At 45.5% G+C, this 19,671-nt stretch overlaps 1 protein-coding gene across 1 annotated transcript in view; it reads left to right on the top strand.

Moving 5' to 3' along the window:
- Positions 1-19,671, top strand: part of LOC116938952 (ecotropic viral integration site 5 protein homolog) — a 583,027-nt gene that overhangs the window by 32,387 nt on the left and 530,969 nt on the right. The gene's annotated exons all lie outside the window — the stretch shown is intronic.

Raw genomic sequence — 19,671 nt, 5'->3', positions numbered from 1 at the left:
AGAGGAAGAAAGATTTGACAAACTTGCATTAGGGTCACAAGGAAGCGAGCATGGATACATTAAGTTTAATGTGGGCTTTCGCAACCAATATACATAAGAGGTTTTCTGGGTTAGATCGTGTGAATATAAATGTGTCGTTACTCCCACCACCAGCACCACCCAACACAGCTAATTAGTAAGGTTTGCCACGTAAACAAACGTGTCAGTTACTAGTTCAGCAATAACCGGTGTGTTGAAGAGTAAACCCACAACATCTACAATTCGAGTACGACGTTTCGCCGGTAATTACAACTAGCCTCATCAGGCGACAGCTAATTATACCGCTGTATTAATAATAATGATCCTATACCAAACGAAAACCTCTTATGGATGGACGCATTAAGAGTTAAAGTTACAAATCTGTACCGCGCACAAGAGCAAGTGGGAGGGGACAGGTGTTAGCTTGATGCAGGTTCGTGAAGCATCAACAATGCCGTACTATGGTTAGTCTCGTCCCCACCACGGTAACGTGTTAGACACCGGTATTCTCAACACTGCTCATGTGAGCAGGAGGGAGGAGGAGGAAGACAACGATTGATGTTTGCGTCGCGCTGGGTGTGAGGGTGCAATGGGCAGGACTTACTCTTCAAAGCTTCCTGAAAATCCTTCCATAACTTGACGAGTTCTCTCCAGTAGACTGCCATGAGAGAGAGAGAAAAAAACGAGTGAACAATTTGTAAATACAGTAAAACCTTGGATTGCGAGTCACTTGGTCTGCGAGTGTTTTGCAAGACGAGCAAAAACTTTAAATAAACATTAATTTGATAAACGAGCGAGGTCTTGAAATACGAGTAGTGTACGTATACGCTTTGTCTGCCGAGCGTCACGTGATCACAACTGAGACAATGGTTCTTCTCTCTCTCTCGCTGCGGGATTGTGGGTAATCATCTCCCATGCTCGGTCTCAGTCGGTGTGCCTCACTCGTATAGTCAACATCCGTGCGAGCGTATACTGTTTACTATAGTACTATAGTGTTGTGACCACGTGTATACTGTTTACTACAGTACTATAGTGTTGTGACCACGTGTATACTGTTTACTACAGTACTATAGTGTTGTGACCACGTGTATACTGTTTACTACAGTACTATAGTGTTGTGACCACGTGTATACTGTTTACTATAGTACTATAGTGTTGTGACCACGTGTATACTGTTTACTACAGTACTATAGTGTTGTGACCACGTGTGTAATGTTTACTACAGTACTATAGTGTTGTGATCACGTGTATAATGTTTACTACAGTACTATAGTGGTGTGACCACGTGTATACTGTTTACTACAGTACTATATATTGTTGTGACCACGTTTATACTGTTTACTACAGTACTATAGTGTTGTGACCACGTGTATACTGTTTATTACAGTACTATAGTGTTGTGACCACGTGTATACTGTTTACTACAGTACTATAGTGTTGTGACCACGTGTATACTGTTTACTACAGTACTATAGTGTTGTGACCACGTGTATACTGTTTACTACAGTACTATAGTGTTTACTACAGTATAGTGTTGTGACCACGTGTGTGTGCGTAAAGCATTTTTGTTATTTTTGTCCAAGTGTAGTGACTGTTCTTTAGTAACTGTACTGCAACAATGCCCCCCATGAAATCCTCAAAAGGAGGCAAAAGCAAGTGTCATTGGATAGGTTCCTTGTTAAAGTCGCACAAAAATAAAAAGATTCCAGTGAGCCAACAGATGCCAGTGATTCTGTTAGTGACAGTGAAAGTCGTCCTACACAATAACCCTCCTCCTCCTCTCTCTCGTCTCCCTCACACCAGCCACGATTAAATTAAATTAATACATTTGATTACTTTATATTAAATTTAAATAAGAAAAATATAAAAAGGTAATAATTTTTACATGGATATTTTTAGGGTTGTGGAACGAATCATCGGAGTTTCCATTATTTCCTATGGGGAAATTCGCTTTGATATACGAGTGCTTTGGATTACGAGCACGTTTCCGGAACGAATCATGCTCGCAATCCAAGGTATTACTGTATAGTGCAAAGACTTTTAAAATATTGCTTCATGATTGCCCCTGTACATGTCTGTCCATTGTACTTGCATTTATTTTTTTACAGATGACAGCTTTCAGCTCCAGGAACTGGTCACACTTCTGTGAAGGTGGCCCACATTTGCATTCATCACGACAGTTTCCAAAACGTCATAAATATTGCAAGCCATTAAAAGGATGCCAGCAATGTCTCTATAGTTACATGCAACCTGTTACAATTTGCTTATTCGTGTCTCGACGATAAATCATCAGGGCCATATTATCCAATCGGTACAGTGGGTACAGTAGGCACTGTGCCCAGTGCCTACAAATACTTAAGGGCCTACAAAAACTAAAGGGCTTACGAAGACACATTTTTACCACGTTTTTTGTTTGTATGTATGATAAGAAATAAAATGTAACCAGGATATCTTCTTGAATAGATATATTTGTATAGCAAGGATAGGCACAGTGTACAAAGAAGCAAAGTCACGTCAATATTATCTGTGGCGTGCAGCACGCTCCCATCAATTTAGGGCACATCCTAAATAATACGTGTATCAGTAATGACGTCTGTACAGCACCTGGACGAAGTACCGTGCGAAACAAGCGGAGTGACAGCGGCGGTAGCAGTAACATGGGGCAGCAGCAGTAGCAACTGTAGAAAGTTGTCACTGAAGGCCTACGAAACAGAAGTGCCCAGGGCCTACAAGAACCTTAATCTGGCCCTGTAAATCATTGATTTTGTTACATCATTCAATCATCCCTTCAAAATATTTTGCAGAACACCTTCTGAACCAGGCAGGTGTGTGTTTCTCGCTCCTGATCACAGGCTGTAGAGTTCCCTGGTGTCCTCTCACATGAATCCCAAACTCTCATTTCTGAAAAAATTAACATCGCCAAAACATCCTCAAGGAGTTTTGAGACTCAGTCAGGATTTCTTAGGTAAATAATGAACATTATTGTACAAGGTGGTCTAAATTAGTTTAGTGAGAAATTAATTCCGTATTTATATTTCGGGAAATTAACTATTGGGCCATCCTGTAGATCTGCCAGCATTATTTGGCTCATCATACAAATCCTGTTGCATTAATGAAAATTATTAATAATAAACGTGTTTTTTAGGGGTTAAATCACGTAAATATTAATCGCCCGATTAAGCTGGTTGTAATTACCTGCGAAACGTCGTACTCAAATTGTAAATGTTGTGCCTTTACTCTCCAACACACCGGTGTGCTGAAGTAGTAACTAATTGGCACGTTTTGTTTACGTGACAAACCTTACTAATTGTCTGTGTCAGATGGTGTTGGCTTAACAACACATGCAATGTACAGATGGAAAAGGTGGAGTCCATGTTTTTCTTGTCACGCCTTCTTCTGGCAAGCCAGGGTATAGCAGCACCTCGACGCCCACAGTCAGGGAGTTCTGTAACATCTGTGTGCGGTCCACCAACCCTCACTGCCTCCACAGTGCTGGAATACAGCAATGTATGGCCACCATCGGCAGGCTAATTTCTTGGATTACGAGAATTTCATAACCAATTATACCACTATTGTGCTTTTTGAGGCACACACAATATTTTGGGTAGACATATTTAAATGTCTACCCAAAATATTGTACCTTTATTAAGTAAAAATTTAATATATATTTATTTTCCAGTTTTGCTCCAGAATGATATAATTCTGAGTTTTGGTATTGATAACAGCTGGGTGGTTAGTTTTCTTTTGGGGGTTGTCTTTTGAAATAGTTTTTGTGAAAATATTACAAGAGTCTACCGCGCACTGAGAGATGAAATATTCCCAAGCATAGCAAAAGGCAACCAGTCGGATCTCTCAAAACAAATCAAAACTAAATTTCCCACAGTCAGGCACAATGTTTTTCCCCACACTTACTGGCATAGTGTTTTTCACTCAGCTGACCGGAAACTGTGAATGACAAAACCAATACATAGTTAACAGGGCAGGAGTGATCAAGCACGTAAAAAAACGGCAGTGTTTGTGTTTATGCTGATACGGAGTTGTACGAAGCGCACATTATAAACAAACCGAGACAGCATTGAAGGTGCGACAAACAGACATCACGTGTTTAGATACCAGGGTTGGAATGATTAACCGTTGAGTCTTAAGCTCACGATACGTGCAACGAATCACTCGTGTATGAGCCCATGGTGTATCCCTTTTGATTTACATTGAGTCACGGGTTCACGTGACTCTTGAAACCACGAGTTGCCACGAACATGACTGCAATTATCAAATAAATATTTAATAAATATTTGTAAATCATTATTCTTGTTGGGCCAGGAAACCCTCAACAATGTCAAGACTTTTCCGGAGAGTTATGCCACATCTTTGCAGAAGAGGGTGATCTTGCTTTGAGAAATCCAAATTGTTTATTTTGCAGATAATTGATCAGCATTCGGGTGTTTGGCCAATACCAGTTATACTGTATTGTTTTTTTTTGCAATGGGAGGACATTAGGGATCTGGGCGGAAACACATGCAGAACAGGCGTAGAACAAACTGCACGCAGAGAGGTGCACATGTTGGGAATCAAACTCAGGTCTTGCTGTAATGCTCAACTAAACTACTAAAACTATGTTTTATTTCACCAGTTAAAGCCCACCGAGCTATGTCGCTCTTTTTCAGAAGCGACCTGACTACAAGTGATGGCCCAATGAAGTGGCGTATCACGTGGACATTTATAGCAGCCGAATACTCTAAACGCGTGATGTTGATTCTAAATGTGAAGGGGAAAACTGGAGGACATGGGGAAAATCCGCACGACCGCAGGAAGAGACATGCAAACTCCAAATATAAAAGCATTAGGGACGGGATCGAACCCTCGACCTCCTGTATACCCCGCGAGGTAGTTAACATCTCGCAACCAATTGTGTCATTGAATCGTTCCACATTGTCATGGAGGGTGGGGAGGTATTAAAATGTATTAATGGCATTACTGTGTTTGTATTAAATCAACCGATTTGCTATCCACGATGTTCGCCGTCATTACTTTGAATGCTGTTTTAATTCGTAGCAATCTAGGCCCTGATTACTTTCATGTAGTCAAACTTTTCGTTCAAGTTAACCGTCACAACACCCACTATATGCGTGCAATTTTCAGTCTTTAGCGTGAGTAGCAACACTCACGGCTGACCGTCTCTTCTCTCACACAAATACAGTAGGCCTGCATATTTCAGAGTTCAACGTTGTCGATGTTAGGATTTGTAAAACAAATTGACGATCTGTTTTTTACTTTCAGATCATTGATTTGAGGTAATTACGTAGTACCTTTGTGCTTACAAAAGTGACGTCACACGATGCAGGTTTATTTTACAGGCCCGTAAATGACACAAACATTTCATTTCCACTTACGTATTTATCAACTAAAGTGTCAAAAAAAGAGTAAGATCATGCAAAATATAGTTAGGGCCGTTTTTGGATATTCAAATCAATCTGACAATGGGCAACAAAGACAAAGATCCCCCGCATAGCCTTAACAGACTGTTCGGGCAAGCGCTGTTAGCGAGTAGCACCTATGAAGACCGGCACGGCACATCAGATGGTGTGTCGCCGGCACCACGCCCGACCACCTTTGTCTTCCCAGTGGCGATGTTTCCACACCCCAGGTCGACTCATCTGAGGCTGAGTCGACCTAGGGGAGACCCAGGACCAGTTCAGATAACCGCCACTGGTGTTGGCTGTGAGCTAGAATCAAACTCTGGTCGCCGGGTTCGTAGCGCAGTGCGCTATCCGCTATGCTACCGCTCCCCACACAATGGGCAACACCGATAGCAACACCCGCCATTCGCCACTAAGTGACGGTGACGTCACCAGGGCGCCTGTGCCAGGCCAGGTGCACTGAGGCCACGTGACGTGTCGAAGGCACGCCAACAAGAGGTCTCGGGACAGACCCAGGTGCCATGAGCTGGCTGACTGAGACGACTGGTAGATGCACCAGCTGTACTCCCTGCTGTGCCAATGGTCAATACACCCACGAGCACACACACATTATACCCCTTTGTTCGGTACACTGTCTTCATATGCTCTTGCATTGCTACACGTAGATCGCTTTTTTGTCTTAATCCACTGATGGATGAGGGTTTCCCCATGCCGTACTCGTCATGGCGGTTATTTCACCATGCTGGTCGTTGTGGGTTGGAGTCAGTGGTGGGGGCTGGACATTGGAGCATAGGAGATCAGTACAACGATGGATTTTGCGGTGCTGCGTTTGAATTTAGATGCTCATGAATATGAAATTGCAAATTGCAAGGTATATATTTCAGAAACTTGCACGGATGTTTCAACTGCCATGACGGAGAACGATATTTTTATTTTACTATTTTTACCAGGTAAGGCCCACTGAGCTAAATAGCTATTTTTCAGAAGGGACCTGGCCACAAATTATAGCTCAACGAAGCAGCTTACCAAGTGGAAATGTATAGCAGCCAAATACTCTCAACACGTGTCTCTAAATATGGAGGGAAAAACCGGAGGACCCGGAGAAAAATCCATGCGACTACGGGGAGAGAGAGAGACATGCGAACTCCAAATATACACGTAGGCTTTCGCGACCATTATATACAGTCGTTAGGGTCAGGATCGAATCCACAACCTCCTTCATACCAGGCGAGGGAGTTAACAGGGGACCACGAGATTGCAAGTTATATAGTGTACAAACCATTACACCGTGGCATCACGCTGCTCATTTGTTAGACAACATATTCAGGTGTTGGATTTGTTTTCTCTCCAAAAATCCTGGAAAACTGTGGAGCAAAGTATCGGTTTGTTTGTGTTCTCTTGAGCTAGGCTGCTGAAACGACTTCTGCCGAGAGCGTGCGAGTCAGCCCGCTGACATGCCCCTCGAGTCCGAACGCACGTACCGTCTCCAATTCTGTTGTTCATCTCCACAAACTTGGAGCCCATGGTTTGCTCCACCTGCTCGTACAAATCTACAAGACGGTGAACAACACGCACGCACGCACGGACACAGAGCGTTCCAGTTAACACGGCCAGCCTTTTCCCAATCCACAAGACGGTGAACAACACAGACGCACCGACAAAGAGCGCGCACTCACAGAGAGACAGTTATAGAGAAACAGAATGACGGGCTCATAGAGACACAGAGAGACACGTAGACAGAAAGACAAGAGACTCACAGAGAGACAGTTACAGAGAGACATGGAGAGACAGACACGCACAGCGACTGACAGAGAGACAGTTATGAAGACACACAAACAGATGGGCTCATAGAGACACAGAGAGAGAGAGACATGGAGATACAGACACACACACAGACACTCAAGCAGAAACAGTTATAGAGAAAGACACACAAACAGATGGGCTCATAGAGACACAGAGAGACATGGATACACACAGATAAGTGTACATACATAGAGACAGGCACAGAGATAGAAACGCATGATGTACGCAGGATGAGACAATCAAATACAAAGAGACAAAGGACGAATGCATCGTAATTATACCTCTGTGCATTTATATTGAATGCCTCTCACCTACGTCTTATATTTCTCTAATTACCGTATTTTCCCGCATATAGCCCGCAGACACATATACCCCGCAGACGCATATACCCCGCAAAAATAACGTTTCGTGTAAAACAAATTTCAGATAGCCCGCACCTCCATATACCCCGCAGGGTCTTGTTTTGTTTGTAAAAAGTGGTATACTCCGCGGGTTATATGCGGGAAAATACGGTACTGCCTCTAATTCCTATCGTTCTTTCATACCTCGCTACAAATGTAAATAATCTTGTAACTCTCTTGATGACTGTATCTCTCTTCTCTTCGAAATTAACATCTCTCCAAATTTTCTCATAATATATAAATGTAATCACCCAAGCGAGTCGGCGCATGGAACATCTAAGAGACCGGGGTGTGGAGCCAGCAGAGGGCAGGAATAGAGGCACGGTGACTGTGCATCTGTAAAAAAGAGCTTCATAGCTCATCGGATTCCTCCAGTATAAATAAATATTCCGATCCTGTATGCAGGAAATAGCAGGGGAGGGACGAGGTCACTCGAGGCCGTGAGCGGTCGAGCCGAGCGAAACGATCTCCGGCGGACAGTCGGTGGATGAGAGGGGAATGGAAAGCCCTGGGGGAGGGGGGGGGGGGAATGGCCAGAGGGGGCCGGTGGATGTGCAGACGACAGGGGGCAGCGTGATGGGTGTTAGCGCGAGGACACGGCCAGTGTAGGAATACAACAGGGGGAAGGGACGGGGGGAGTGGCGTGGAGGCGAGAGGGCGGTGCGAGGGAAGAGAAGAGGCAGGGCCAACGGAGGGGGGAGAGCGAGCGGGGAGAAGGAAAGCGGCCGTCCATAAATGACGTCACGCGATTTTGGACGATTGACCCCCCCCACCACCCCCCCGTCATCACACGACGTCTCAAAAAGTCAGACCCCCCCCCTCAAATATGACGTCACAAAGCTCTGCCCCCCCCCAAAATAAAACATGCTTCAAATCGCTTTAAACTATTGCCATTGTAGTGCGTATTTAATGTGGCGCTGCACTCTGATGTTGTAGGAGAAAACATAAAAAAAGTCTATTTAATTAAGTAGAACGTGTTGTCTATATTTATTTAAAGTTGCGCATTTTGATATGACGTCACATTTCTCAACCCCCCCCCCCCTCTTCGTCACAAATGTCTGACCCCTCCCCCCAGGTGCATGACGTCATTTATGGACGGCCCCAAATGTAAAACTATTTTTTATTTTGTCAGGCAAGGCCCAATGAGCTACGCAGCTTATCTTCAGAAGCGGACCTGGCCACAAGTGATAGCTCAACGGAGTGTACTTATCGCGTGGACACTTCTCTCAGCCAAATACTCGGAAGCACGTTTCTCAACGTGGAGGTAAAAAGAGAAAAATCCACGCGGCCACAGGGAGCGAGAGAGAGAGAGAGACGCAAACTCCAAATATACAGCAGACGTTAGAGTCGGGATCGAACCCCCGACCTCCTGCATGAGCCGCCCGGGCGGCGGGCGGCGTTTACAGGGGAGGCCTCCTGGGGCGAAGGGGGAGGGCAGGGGGACAGCCACACGGCCGAGAGGCCACGTGGACGGAGAGGAGAGTTGGTGGCAGTGACTGGGCGGTGTGTGCGGAGTTTAATGTTCAGTGTTAGGCTCCACAGTGATGGTGGTGATGCACGCCACTCATTCACGAATCGTTGTGGAGTTGTCACGAAAGCCACGCCGAGTTGAAAGATAAGTCTTTGGGTCGTCCCCGATTGTTGCGGTGGGCATTGCATATATTCTGAAACGCATCTTCATCCTCCAATGTCTTCTGAATACTTCTCGTCTCTATTCTGTTTCACTTCTGAATACATCTTACATTCCTCTTCTGTCTAACACATGCATTGCAATAAACAGATCTGGACTAAATTACATTTTTAACACATCCACTATCTCGAGCATACATTTCCATCATCTCTCAGATACGTGTCTCACAGCTCTATTGCAGACACATCTCAGACACGTGTGTGTGTATATATATACTCATAATAGAGGTTTTGGGGTATATCGCGTAAATATAAATACGTCGTTCAACCCGCCACCAACCGATACAGCCAATTAGTAAGGGTTTGTCACGTAAACAGAACGTGGCCAATTCGTGACTAGTATAGCACACCGGTGTGTTGGAGAGTAAACCCACAACATTGACAAACCTTGATAATTGGCTGTGTCGGGTGGTGGCGGGTTTAACGACACATTTATATTCACACGATCTAACCCAATAACCTCTACTATGGATGATATTGGTCGCAAAAGCCTCCTACGTGTTAAACTGATGAAATATTTACTCTTTGCACCGCATGCCTCTCGGCCTGTCAGTTGATGTGACGTGCCAAGACACAGGCTGCCCTCGTACTGCACCTCGGTGAGGAAACGAGCGTGTTGCGGTGGCTAGGAGATGTTAACTCCCTCGCCTGGTATGCAGGAGGTTGTCAGTTCAATCCCGAACCCTGACACCTGTATATTTGGAGCATACGTGACGCTCTCCCCGTGGTCGCGTGGATTTTTCTCCGGATCCTCCGGTTTTTCCCTCCACATTTAGAATCAACATCACGCGCTGAGAATATTTGGATGCTATAAATGTCCCCGTGATAAGGCACTGTGTTGAGCTATCACTTGTGCTAGCCAGGTTGCTTCTGAAAAATAACTATATAGCTCAGTGGTCCTCAGTTGGTAAATATAAAGAGTAAAAAAATGAAATGAAAGTAAAAAGGGTGACTCACAGATCAAGCGCTTGGAATGTTCTCCCAGCAGCTTGGAGATAATATTCTGCACGCCCTTGTACGTCTTCGTGCGAATAAAGGGCCTGTCGATCTCCATCCTGTTCAGCAGCGCTTTCAGGGGCACCGCGATGGCTTCCGTGCACTTGAAGCAGGGCTCGCACGGGCGGGCGACGAGCAGCAGTAGCAGCAGCGTTGGCAGCACTGCGGTCACGAGGCACGAGGAGCGCTGGGGAGCCATGGCCTGGGGAGCGAGAGAAGGGGTCACGTTTAGCGACTCGACCTTTACTCGTTGTGCCAGTGAAGCAGGCACCCATTAACGTGGGCGATCTTGGAAATACAGGGGCTCCTCTACTTACGAACGAGTCAGAATCCAGAGGTGTGTTCGTAAGTTGATTTGTTCGTAAGTCCAACTTACCCCTGTCGGTTCCGAACATTTTGTACGACATGTACACTAAATAAGAGAATAGCTTTAAAAGTTGTATAATCTCCTATAAACATAGATGCCACTGGTTCTTCAAGTTCTGCAGATGCCACCAATGCCATCTATTGCGCGGCGGTTTAACTTACGACTTTCGGTCCGAACAGGCAAACTGGACGTACAGACAGGTTTGTTCGTATCTCTAAGTCGAATTTTCCTCAGTAGAGGAGTCCCTGTAGAACTTTACGGTCATAAAAGATGTAAAGCGCTTGCGTTACGGTAAACAAGATTGCTAAATTTGGTCATCAAAGCCAAAACATCACCAAATGCAGTTACGTGGCATGTTTACGTTTTCGCGCTACGATTCGTAGTTCACGTAAAAAGACTAGAACCAATACGACCAGTTATAAATAACAGTGGAGCGTTGGCATTGGGCAAGGGTCCGTGGTGGTGGTGGTATTAAACCAGTATAGGGAAGGAGATGAGTCTTAGAAAGAGGGTGGGCACTCAAAACAATAACAGCGTGCACGCCCCCATCAAACCAAATCCGTCACTGGCAGCAAGGCGAGGAATGGAAATGTACTCTTTGGTTTTATTCGGTAAAGTCACATAGGTAAAACAAATTAAAATAAAATAAACAATTAAAACACGACGTTTCGGAGGCAACGCAAGCTTTATTTTATTTTAATTTGTTTTACCTACGTGACTTTACCGAATAAAACCAAAGAGTATGAATCCTTGCAGTCACGAAAGCTTCAAATCTAGAATGTAAATGTCTCAGTGAGGAGAACGACTCCCCAATGAGAGGCCTTGCAGCAGCCAAACCGTGCAGCAGCAGCAGCAACAGCAGAAGTAGCCGCAGAAGCAGAAGCAGGAACAGCATCAGCATGAGCAGCAGCAGAAGCAGCAGCAGCAGGTGGAGCAGCAGCAGTAGCAGCAGGTGGAGCAGCAGCAGTAGCAGCAACAGCAAAAGCAGCAGGAACAGCATCAGCATGAGCAGCAGCAGCAGAAGCAGGGGCAGCAGCAGCATGAACAGCAGGAGCAGCAGGAGCAGCAGTAGCAGCAGCAGCAGGTGGAGCAGCAGCAACAGCAGGAGGCGGAGCAGCAGCAGTAACAGCAGCAGCAGGTGGAGCAGCAGCAGAAGCAGGGGCAGCATCAGCATGAGCAGCAGCAGGAGCAGTAACAGCAACAGCAGGTGGAGCAGCAGCAACAGCAGCAGGCGGAGCAGCAGGAGTAACAGCAGCAGTAACAGCAGCAGCAGGAGCAGATAGAGTGCTTCCATGCTCACGGCCCTGAACTCCTCCTCTGTGCAGGCGTGAGGCGTGCCGCACATTCCACATTCCCCAGCCTCTCTGCCCGTTACCACCGCTATCGATGTCCAAATGATGAGCCACTTTGTTAATAGCTTCGTGGGCTTTGCCTGGTAGGATGGGGATGGTTTAGTTTCATTTGTATGATTTGGGTGATTGTTTGCTTTACCTGTACTTTGCCCCTGCTGGACATATGTGGAAAAGAGCTTCATAGCTCATCGGATTCCTCCAGTAAAAAGAAAGATTCTGACTTTAGTTATGAATTATAAGGTTACCAGGATAGCATTTTTCAAGATACGATGCGAGAATTTTCACGATCTTATTGACAATCGCAATAATTTTCCCGTAACTTTGCATTTGTATTTCCCACATTCTATCATGATTGTGCTTTGCTGGACTTAACACTCCGAATAAGGTGCTTTGGCAGTTGTTCAAAGGCAGCTCACCCAGGACAAAGCAGCCACGCCTCTTATAATCGTTACACCTTCAAATTACAGTCTATCGTTGTCACAACGCGCTTGTCTCTCCAATCAGTTCGCATGTCAACCACGAACGGGACCAGAGTGAGCCCTGCCTCGAGATCGTCGTCGTAAGCGCGGGTCACGTGACCCCCGTTCTCTGTGCGCCACCCAACCAGCGATGATTATTCTATGTACTATGATTATGCTATGTGCTATGAATACTCTACGTGCTATGATTATTGTACGTACTATGATTGCTCTACATGCTATTATTATTTATACACTATGATTATTCTACGTGTTGTAGATTACTCTACGTGCTATTATTAGCCTATTATGATTATTCTATGTGCTATGATTACTCTACGTGCTATGATTACTCTACTATGGTTATTCTATGTGCTATGATTACTCTAGGTGCTATGATTGTGTCTGTAATATCAAGGAGGCTCTTTCCCCGAGTCACTCACTACAGGCCCAGTGTAGTAGTAGTAGTACAAGTAGGGTCGCTTACCGCTTTTTCTTTCCAAAACGGGACTTCTCTCCAACAGTGGTGACGAGGTATTGTTGTTGTATCCCTCCCGTTGTGTTCTAACACCAATTAAGTTTTGCCTCTCCAATCAATTCGCACGTCAACCACGAACGGGACCAGAGTTGAGGCCTGCCTGGACACAGCCTGGAGATCCGTCGTCGTGAGCGCGCGAGTTGGTTGTCGTGACGACGCGGTGACGTAACAGTCACGTGACCCGTTCTCCTAGTTCCGGGTCACGTGGCTCGTTCTCCGAGTCCCGGGTCACGTGGCTCGTGTTCCGTGTGCTCGTGCGAGCCATCCAACCAGCGACGCTGCCGCGTGCACCTCGTGCTCGGCTGTGATTTGAATTCGTTAGAGACCCCTACCGGTGCCCTAAATAGGCGTGCGATGATGGTGCATGCGTGATGTTGGTCGTATTGGCGGTTGTTGCTGTAGTTGGTGGTAGTTGACGATGAAAGATACTGTTATCGCTTTATGGTGGTTGTTTTATTGGTAGTGGTTGTTGGTGTTGACTGGTGGTTGTCATTGTGTTGGATGTGGTTGTTTTATTGGTGGTGGCTGAAAGTTTTGGTTGTTTTATTGGTGGTAGATGGTATTTTGTTATTGTTCGTGGTTGTGGTTGACGTTATAGGTAGCGGTGGTTGCTATTTGTTGGTGGTGATGGTTATAGATGTAATTGTTGTTGGCGACCATTGATGGTTGTTGTGGTTAGTGGTGGTTGTTGACATTGGTAGTGGTTGTTGGTAATGATTGCAGTTGTTGGTGATTAAAAGCGGCTTTGGTTTATAGCTGGTGGTTGTTAGTGCTGTTGTGGTAGTTTGTGCTGATGGTGGTTGCTGATCGCGTGCTGCTGGTGGTGGTTGCTGTTGAGGTGGTTGTTGTTGATGGTCATTGACAGTTGTTGTTGTGTTTACTGTCGACTCAGTCTCAAACGAGTTTCTGGTGCAGTGTGTAAACATCGTCACTGGAGAGACAAAGGCGTCCGGGCGTGGTTCTTGCCACCCCCACCCCCTCGCGTGCCGTGCCGGCCTTCATAGGTGCTCGCTTGTAGCACTTGCCTCTAAAGTATGTTAAGGCTACACGGGGGAACTTTGTCTTTGACAGACCAGGTGAGAGCGGCGGAACACACGCAATGCCGCACATGAGGCCACAGGCCAACTTGTCATCATCATCATCGTTGTTGTTGTAACAAGGCGAGAGTTTCCCAAACGTTGAACGCAGAATGTCTCATCATTCATTGGTCTTTGTGATCAATCGCACGTGCCACTCTCATGCTCACATGGCCAGCTTGTGTGATGGCTCACCTGAATTATAGGAATATACGTGAACACACACTTGGGGATCGCCTAAGAAATAATTAACTTATTGTTTTTTTTAAACCGAAACAAAATCGAGTTGTGTCATTTGAGCAATCCGATAGATTCCCCGGGGTCCTGCCACTGCGCTGTTGTGGCTGTCTGCCGTTAGTGATAAACAGAATACATTAGTAACGTCTCCTTTTTACAGCTGCGTACCACACTGTAAAAGTAGTGTTTAAAAAAAAACTTTTTTTTAAAAACACGATTTAATAAAGTGTACCGTACTAGTATTGAAAGAAGTCCACGACTCCAGGGAGTGAAATCGAAGCTCGCTACAACGTAAGGGGACCGGGGTGCTTTACAGCCAACGTCAGTTGAGCGTGGACAAATAGACCCAAGCAAAAAAATAACATTAAAAAGAATTTGTAAAAATATATATACTTTTTTATTTTAATGATAGAATACAGTATTGTCATCAGTATGACATAAGCATACCAGGTTTGCAGTCGATACCACATTGGGAAGTGGGTAAAAATTGAGTTGCAAGATTTGAGGATACAACAATAGACAGAGTTAATAAAAAGCGTGTAATAATAATATTAAAAACTTAAATTATTTATTACACAACGCAACGACCGCACAACCGCCGCCTGGCGGTTCAAAACTGCGGCGGCACTGATTGTGTACGCGCATTGAATTAACTCTGCTGAAAGTATGCGCTCACCCAGAAGGTCCGTGTGGCTGATGGGATGTGTCAAACACACTTCAAACCGGTAGATGGAGGGAGCGATGTATGGACAAGGTTGGCGTATTGCCTGCTGAGTTATGTTGTAACGTTACACGCAACGAAGACGATGCCTCTCTGACTGACAGCGGAATTTGCTTCGAAGCGATCTCTGTGCGCGCGTGAACTCCGCACCGTGTAACCACGACGCGTAAACACGCGCACACAACGTGGAAACAAAGATCAAAGATTTTTATTTATTTATTTAAAGCTTTCGTGACTGCAGGGATTCATATTCTTGGTTCTTTCGGTAAAGTCACGTAGAAGGGAAACAATAAAATAATAAAAATATTAAAAAATAATAAAATTCTCACGACGTCTCGACTGTAACACAAGCAATCATCATCAGGTGTGAAAACCTTCACACGTCGTGAGAATTTTAGTTTTTATATTTTTATTATTTTATTGTTTCCCTTCTACGTGACTTTACAGAAAGAACCAAGAATATAAAGATAAAAGATCCCCCGTGTAGCCTTAACAGATTGTAGGGGCAAGTGCTATTAGAGAGCACCTATGAAGGCCGGCACGGCACACGAGGAGAGGGGTGGGTGAGTGGAAAACACTACGCCCGGCCGCCTTTGTCTCCCCAGTGGCGATGTTTACATACCGCACCAGGTACTCATTTGAGGCTGCGTCGACCGAGGTGAGTCCCAGGACCGGTTCAAGTAATCGTCACTGGTGTTGGCCGTGAGCGGGAATCAAAGCGCAGCGTGCTAACCGCTACACTTACCCCTCCCCCCACGTGGAAACACACACACATGTCAACGCACACACGTGTAAACACGTAAACAGGAAAAACAGCAGCCATTCGCCACTAAGTGCAGGTGAGGTCACCACGGCGCTTGTGCCAGGCTAGCTGCACTTTGAGGCCACGTGAAGTGTCGAAGGCTCACTGACAGGTCACGGGACAGACCCAGGTGCCATGGCTTTGACTGAGATCACTGGCAGATGAATCGTCACCCGTGCCTCCCCACTGTGCCAACCTAGCCGTTTTCATTTCAACAAGTTGGGGCCTCTGTGCAAACACAGCACAGTATACAACGCATCACTCGGTAATGTCAGCATGAACAAACGAATCATGTTGAAGAAAGTCTGAAAGACCCGTTATGCTGTTAATTCAAAGCTATTCTATGGAGTCACAGTTGTGTCCTTCATGAGCATTCTGAAAACAACCTCCTCCCTTCCCCCAGGACAGGTGCCGGCAAACCAAAAAAGTAACAAGCAGAGCCACTTGTTTTAGAATTCGATAACAAAAAACTCAATATTTCAAGAGCCGAAATGCACTGTGTGGTGAATACGAGACGGTGGGTCCTTAATAAACAACGTCACGAAACAGCAGTCCTTAAAGAGCCACATATTTGTCAACCCATGCCCTAGGCCCTGCCCTTTAAAACAACCAGTCGCTCTGCCTCCGCCAGCCCATCGGATTCCTCCAGTCGAAATAAATATTCTGATCAAAGTGGTCTTATATCACGAAAACATTGTTTAAACTGTAATGGTACAATATTCCAAAACAAATGCTACACATTTGACAGAATACGTGATATTAACCAACCTCTAAAAAACTCAAATTTGAGATGTCCATACTTTGTTAATTTGTTCAACCTTACTATTTTACAACGTATATTTTGTAAATAATGTCCATGTTTTTTTGTACGTGTGTGCGCGTGAATATATTTGAATTTGTTCACTTGGAAAGCCAAGGAAACTCTGTAGGGAGATGCAGTCTTGAGAGTGACTGATGAGGGTGTTTTAGGAGGTATCTCTTCCACTCATTTCTTACAAGGTGAACGCAGGGGTACGGAGCTGTATGCTTGTAATTTAAGACTCTACAACCTTCACAGAGCCCTCTACCTATGCCTGGAGTCTCTGTACCTGAGTCTTGAGTCTCTGTACCTGAGTCTGGTGTCTCTGTACCTGAGTCTGGAACCCTGTACCTGAGCCTTGAGCCCTGTACTTGAACCTTGAGCCCTGTACCTGAATCTTGAGTCTCTGTACCTGAATCTTGAGTCTCTGTACCTGAATCTGGAGTCTCTGTACCTGAATCTTGAGTCTCTGTACCTGAATCTGGAGTCTCTGTACCTGAATCTTGAGTCTCTGTACCTGAGTCTGGAGTCTCTGTACCTGAGTCTGGAGTCTCTGTACCTGAATCTGGAGTCTCTGTACCTGAGTCTGGAGTCTCTGTACCTGAATCTGGAGTCTCTGTACCTGAGCCTGGAGTCTCTGTACCTGAGTCTTGAGTCTCTGCACCTGAGCCTGGAGTCTCTGTACCTGAGCCTGGAGTCTCTGTACCTGAGTCTTGAGTCTCTGTACCTGAGTCTTGAGTCTCTGTACCTGAGCCTGGAGTCTCTGTACCTGAATCTGGAGTCTCTGTACCTGAATCTGGAGTCTCTGTACCTGAGTCTGGAGTCTCTGTACCTGAGCCTGGAGCCCTGTACCTGAGTCTTGAGTCTCTGTACCTGTGTCTTGAGTCTCTGTACCCGAGCCTGGAGTCTCTGTACCTGAGTCTGGAGTCTCTGTACCTGAGTCTGGAGTCTCTGTACCTGAGCCTGGAGTCTCTGTACCTGAGTCTTGAGTCTCTGTACCTGAGCCTGGAGTCTCTGTACCTGAATCTGGAGTCTCTGTACCTGAGCCTGGAGCCCTGTACCTGAGTCTTGAGTCTCTGTACTTGAGTCTTGAGTCTCTGTACCTGATCCTGGAGTCTCTGTACCTGATCCTGGAGTCTCTGTACCTGAGTCTGGAGTCTCTGTACCTGATCCTGGAGTCTCTGTACCTGAGTCTTGAGTCTCTGTACCTGAGCCTGGAGTCTCTGTACCTGAATCTGGAGTCTCTGTACCTGAGTCTGGAGTCTCTGTACCTGATCCTGGAGCCCTGTACCTGAGCCTGGAGCCCTGTAGCTGATCCTGGAGTCTCTGTACCTGAGCCTGGAGCCCAGACGGTACCAGATCACGGATGTTATGTAATGTGTTGAAACGGACCTGGATCTTGTGTTTATTCAAGATTTTGGAGATCTTTTTTGCGATCCCCGCAATGTAGGGTCAAGTGATGGTTTTGAAAGGCTCCTCAAGAAGGTCCTTCTTCATGGTTTGAGTGATAGCTTTGCAGATTGTATAGTCGGAGTAACCATTAGCCTTAAGAGCTTGGTGTACGTGCTTGAGTTCACTGCCTATGTGTTCCTGGTCGGATATGCATTGGACTCTATGATACAGAGTCTTGATGAGATAATTCTTCTGTGATGGATGGTGGTGGGAATCCGGTTTCAGATAAGCATCCGTATGGGTAGCTTTCCTGTATACAGAGTTGCTCATTGAACCATCAGGTCTCTTTTTTATTAGGAGATCGAAAAAAGGTAGCTTGCCATCTTTTTCGACTTCCATGGTAAATCTGATGGCTGGGTGTATGGAATTGATGTGGTCGAAGAATTGGTCTAGAGCAGGCCGGCCATGTGGCCAGATGACAAAAGTGTCATCCACGTACCTCTTCCATAAGGTTGGGCGCAGAGTGGCAGTCTGGATGGCGTCAGTCTCAAATTTCTCCATGAAAATGTTGGCTATAACCGGAGATAGGGGGGAGCCCATTGGGGTGCCCTCAGTTTGTGTGTAGAAAGTTCCATTCCAAGTGAAGTATGTATTGCTTAAGCAGTGTCTCACCAGGGGGGGGTACCTCAGTGTTTAGTCCTTGATGAACCACGTCTTCAATGATTGCGATTGAATAAACACAAGATCCAGGTCCGTTTCAACACATTACATAAAATCCGTGATCTGGTTCCGTCTGTAAAAGATGTGATTCCGGACATACAGTACCCTGGTGTCTACAAACTAAGTTGCCTCTGTGGTAGTAGTTACATTGGAGAAACCAAACGACATGTCTCGAACTGCATTCGTGAACACAAAGCAGACCTTAAACACGGTAGGACCAACACCTCGGCCGTGGCAGATCACTGTTATAATTCAGTAGGCTCACATGACATTGACTTCTCCAAGACAGAGGTTCTTTGCAAGCCATGGGGCTACCATGAGAGATTCGTTCATGAGGCTATCCACATATGCAAACACGGAGACAATTTCAACTGAGAAGATGGATTCTGGCTTAGCAATCATTGGAAGTATTTTATAAACCATTTCGGGTCTTAATTGATTGTTCACGCTTACGGTGGCTTTCAGACAGCATACATTAATTTTTTGTCTCCCCCCTCCTCTTTTCCGAACATAGATGGACTCGTCCTTCTAAACAAAATGTCAAATCGCTCTCCATGGTGCTAACGTTTAAAAATAAATAAATACAAACCGACACTTCTTTCAAATGTTTCTTGCCGTTGGTTTTCACACCTGATGATGACTGTTTGTGTTACAGTCAAAACGTCGTGAGAATTCTATTGATTTATATATATATTTTATTGTTTCCCTTCAACGTGACTTTACCGAAAGAACCAAGAATGTTTTAGTTGTATGGGGGGGGGGAGGCAGAGCTTTGTGACGTCATATTTGAGGGGGGGGTCTGACTTTTTGTAACACCGTGTGAATTAGGGGGGGGGGTCAAAATCACCCAAAATCGCGTGATGTCATTCATGGACGGCCCCTAAG

The sequence above is a fragment of the Petromyzon marinus genome, chromosome 5 (genome assembly GCF_048934315.1).
Source record: "Petromyzon marinus isolate PM22_M1 ecotype Great Lakes invasive population chromosome 5, UKy_Petmar_22M1.pri1.0, whole genome shotgun sequence".
Taxonomy (NCBI): domain Eukaryota; kingdom Metazoa; phylum Chordata; class Hyperoartia; order Petromyzontiformes; family Petromyzontidae; genus Petromyzon; species Petromyzon marinus.
The sequence above is the reverse complement of the archived record's forward strand: the minus strand, read 5'-3'. Positions and strand labels throughout refer to the sequence as shown.